General features: G+C 31.4%; 1 long non-coding RNA gene across 1 annotated transcript; it reads left to right on the top strand.

Moving 5' to 3' along the window:
- The first annotated feature begins 2,499 nt into the window (after positions 1-2,499).
- Positions 2,500-4,321, top strand: LOC128889252 (uncharacterized). Its single transcript, XR_008460397.1, has 3 exons — positions 2,500-2,672; positions 3,667-3,785; positions 3,866-4,321. It is a non-coding gene; the product is annotated as an uncharacterized LOC128889252 (long non-coding RNA).
- The last annotated feature ends 458 nt before the right edge of the window (positions 4,322-4,779 follow it).

Raw genomic sequence — 4,779 nt, forward strand, 5'->3', positions numbered from 1 at the left:
AGCAAAATAATAATGATCCTGCAATGATCCTTCTCAGAACATCTATAATGAAAATAACATTTTCGTTTAACATTTACATTGCTACTACGAAAACGTACGAACCCAGCAAAATTTGACTCAGTAGGGCTGGTGTTGAAATTAAAGAGAACATCCTTACGAGATTTCCTAAAATATATTTAAATAGAATTATTGTTTACAAGCAATGCGTCTTCTACGAATTGAGATAAGGATAATTCTTTTGCTGAGAAGAATTTCTTAAAAATCCTCCAATTCCTAACGACAATACCGATACCAAACAAGTTTCTATAGGGTTAACTGAAAACGAGTTAAGCAATATAATTATCATTTAACTCTTCCAGGAGCTGAAATAAGGAATTCCTTTCTCTTCAGTGTTAAAGCTGTAGAAGAAATAATCTCTATTGAATTAACTAGAAAAATACACAGTATACCTGTCAACTAGCTATGGTTTTTCTGAAAAAGTGGGTAGTGGAACGTTACATTCTGGAAAGTTCTTCGATCGTTGAATGTTCAATGTTAAGATAGAAAAGGCGATAGGCTGTCGACTGCCAATTAAGCGATAAAAGTAAGTCTAATATTGTCCATTTAGTTTGTATATTCCAAAGATTGTCACGCACATGTCAGATACGTCGCTATGTGAGTTGTAGAAAAAAAGGACGTGTAAAAAAATAAACGGTGGAAGCTCTGAAAACAGTTGGACGAAGACTGGCCAGGACAAAAGGATTCACGAGCCAGGTACGCAATGCAGAACAATGGGCCTGCGGGATCTTGAAGAACCCAGAGCTACAGTTTGTTGGCGGGTTACTCAGGTACTTTGTCTACAACCTGATAATCTTAGTTGTTAATAACCTTGTAAACAAGCTCAGGACAACAAAACTAAGAGCCACGCTAGAAACGAATCTCCGTTGAAGGAAAAAACGCAGACGTTTCTCAATATTTGCGAAAACGAAGTCATTTATTGTTTTATACGTGTTACGTTTCCTTCAACAATATTTACAAGCAATAGTGTTTCGTTGCTCTGTTTCGAATTTTCGTTAAAACTAACAACACTTGTGTCATTTTTTTTATTATATTCTATAAAGATTATTTACTCCATGGATAAAAAAATAATGTAAATTATAAGAATTTACTATTTGCGTATGCGATCCGGAACAGTTATAATATAACAAATCAAAATACGCAGGTTTGAAATTGTTTCTGTCTTTTCAAGATCACGTATTATTTAATAAATTGAATGCATTATACAATGTGAAATAAAAAAATAAACACAGTTTTGTACTCGAGAATACGCACAAATTATTTAGTTTTAAATCTTTATTGACCCACTTTTCAAGCTACTTTTTTTTAATTGTACTATGTATGTATTATGTTGTTGTTATCATAAGGAATACAACTTTTAAAATTTTTAATTAGTAATTTATTCCTTTCTTCGAAACTTGGACATTGTTAAAAATATATTTTCGCGCAAGTATTCAGAAAAAAGAATTAATAAAGGAAATTAACTCAATTTTATTTATGCTTGAAGAATGAATAAAAATTCTGACGATTGTCTAATGTGTGTTCCGTTTAATTATATATATTGGAATATCTAACATATCGGATTGAATTTTCTGTATTTTTAAAATCATAAAAATTCTTGGTAATTATTCGTCTATTAATATTATAATTTTAAGAAAAATGATACATAAGTTGCTGCTGAATTGTTAAAAAATGTGTGGCTAATAGAAAAGTTTCTTTTAATTTTAAAAATATTTTCATTCTTTATTATTTAATTTCAGCTTAAAAGCTTTTAAATGAACATGAATAATTTTATTGCTTTTTTTATATCTTTATGTTCAAACTTGAATAATTTAAAGATACTTTTGACTTTGTTAAATCAGTTAAAAAACATAATAGCATAATACTTAAAATGTAATGAAATGAATGAAAATGTTTAAAAATAAAATTGTAAGGTTGAAATATCATTAATTTGTCATCACTTATCTAAATAGTAGTACATACCGAGATGTGCATCAAAACAGAATTACCCATTATAATATAACCAAATTACATTACATATTGATAAAACAGTAGAAACATTGCCAGACTTCATATATTTGCCTAAATTTTTTAATTAACAGATATGTTAACCTTTAATTTTCTCGAAACAAAAGAAAATGGACTTACACCACTTTCAAAATAAACGGTCCATATATCAAATGAATGATTCTTCAAAATCGATATTTATTTTCATATACATTGCAAACAAAAATATTTGATTAATTTGATGCTGAAGCATTGTAAACGCAGCCATCGTTGGAAAATTCGATAATTCTTCGTACAAACAGAGCCCCGCAATGACGCATCGCAGGGAATGCACCAGGCGCAACGGTATGCAGATAAGCAATAGGTAGAATAACAAATCCATAACACGTCATGGAGATAAGGCGACCTGGTGACTTGTCAACACATTTCGGAACGAAACCGACAAACACTAGTTCGACCTCTTCCATCATGCATCAGTTGATAAAGCTCAGTCGTTCAAAAGAGTGTATACAACCATCGCGATAAATAAGGATCGATAAATATCTAAAACTAATAATCCAAGATAAGGGTCCAAGAAAGAGATGGGCAAGATACTTATCTGGATAAAAACTTCAAATGATGAATAAAAGGTAAACAGCTCTTTAACATTCATAATTAAATAGAAAAACTTAATTTGTCCCTGTTTGCTACTGAAAATAAATACAATTTAATACACAAATTTTCTGAAAGTAATATTTATTGAACCCTTTGATGTACATATGTATGTACGAATCCATCTAGAAGTAATCATTTACTTACATAAGCTATATTTATTTCATAGTACGCAAGAAGACAATACAAGTTAGGATCAAATTTAATTACGTAACAAAAGCGGAAATAAAAGACGAAAATTCATGGATAGTTTCATCATTCAATTTTCAAAAGACTTCATTACGAAATACATTCTTACTTTTTAATTTACCTATAGTTTGCTTTCTTCATTTGTTTAATAGTAATTACAGTAGAATTATAAAACAAAATTCTACTTTTATATTTAAATACAAATTATGTTATTCCGTCGGTCGTTCAAAAATATAAACGAAAACTTTTGTTTGTCTTGAAAAATAATGTGAATCGTATACATAACCTCTTAAAATTATTTTAAACTTAATATTTGCAAACTTAGCAGTAATAATCCAAATATTTCACTAACAATAAGTATTTTCACATTCGTACCTACTGTTTTGTTAAGAATTTGTTTCTACATAAAACTGCGTATATACGATATTCCTCTATCAAATACTGTCTTTATAGCTTTTGATTGAAATCTGTTTTTTCAATTGAAGTAGAAATTAATTACAATTACTTTTTAATTCAATGTTTCAATTGAAATAAAAATTTATTACAATTACTTTTTATTTCAATTTTTCAATTGGTTGGTCAAAATTCGGGAAAGAATCCCTAACGTAATCAGCTTAAGAACCCGGTTGTTCCTTCAATTGTGAAATGCATGTTATTGGCCCATAAAGAGAGCCCTGTTTTTGCGAAAGATTAACGCTGATGTCATCCGTTCTGTCTGCGAATCGACGAATGACTAAACGCCCCATTCATATCGGTAGTACCTGCACGATTGTTCCCAATTAGGTAGGAAGAGCTCGGAGCGCTTTGAGGCAGGGCTAGAAACGCAGGTGTTGGCCATTGTTACCTTGCCAATTTCCCGCTGCTTAAGCCGTTGGCCAAAAACGGAACCCTTCATTTTCGAGGTAAACGACTGGTGTCACAGAACCTTGCATGACAACGTCCTCCGAAATGTTCTTCTACATTCAATTGCAATCTCTTTAAGGGTGTGCGAAACAAGGTATCACGCGAAAGTCACAGTAACCCTCAACAACCCTCTACAGCCTCAACAGTTGACGGAAGAACGTCCTGGCGACGGAAAACGGTAAATAGTTGAGCGTTGTCGCGAATAAAGAAGGCGACAAAGGTCGTTTCGTGCAATTCATCGTCTCTCTGACAATGAGTCATAACGAAGATCTGCCAGTGACACGGTCATCAAACATGCACTGGCGGCGGGTAAAGTCAATATTGATGCGCTTGTAAAACTACCGATAGTCAGTTTAGATTAAGATAAAGAGGGCTCTGTGAATCACGTGAGCGTTCCAACTCGTGTTTAGGTTCACGTGTTTGAGCCTGCTTCAATTCGCTTGGTGAACTGATTTTAACAATAAAGAGTATTTCACTCCTGACGTTTAAAAACTGTGTTTTTTTTTCATTTGCATTAATTTGAACATATATATTCAAAATGCATTTCGAGTTTATTGAATTGAAATTGGCTAAATTTAGCAAAGTTATGAGACTTCAAAGGTAACTCGCATTTGAATTTATAACTATAACGTTGTTTTTCTAAAAATTACTTTTTCGTAGTAGGTATCGCTACAAAGATCAATGGTAATGAATAAAGAATCCAAAATAATTTACAGTCTGCGATATAACTATAATGGCCATAGTATCGTTCATTTAGTTTATAGCATTGAAAGAAAAAGTTTAAATACTATTTTTAATGATTTTAAAGCTGTAACATTTCATGACCAATATAAGAAAATACAACCAAAAACAAAACCTGTAAATCACATTTCTGTTTGTTACTACCCCAAAAGTAAAAATAGTATGTCGAAATTTATTGTTTGAACGAAATTGTTTCCTAAAGAGGATACTACATTAGAATAGTTGTTTTTATCCTTGTGTGCTTTATTATAT

The sequence above is a fragment of the Hylaeus anthracinus genome, unplaced genomic scaffold (assembly GCF_026225885.1).
Source record: "Hylaeus anthracinus isolate JK02 unplaced genomic scaffold, UHH_iyHylAnth1.0_haploid 11997, whole genome shotgun sequence".
Lineage (NCBI taxonomy): Eukaryota > Metazoa > Arthropoda > Insecta > Hymenoptera > Colletidae > Hylaeus > Hylaeus anthracinus.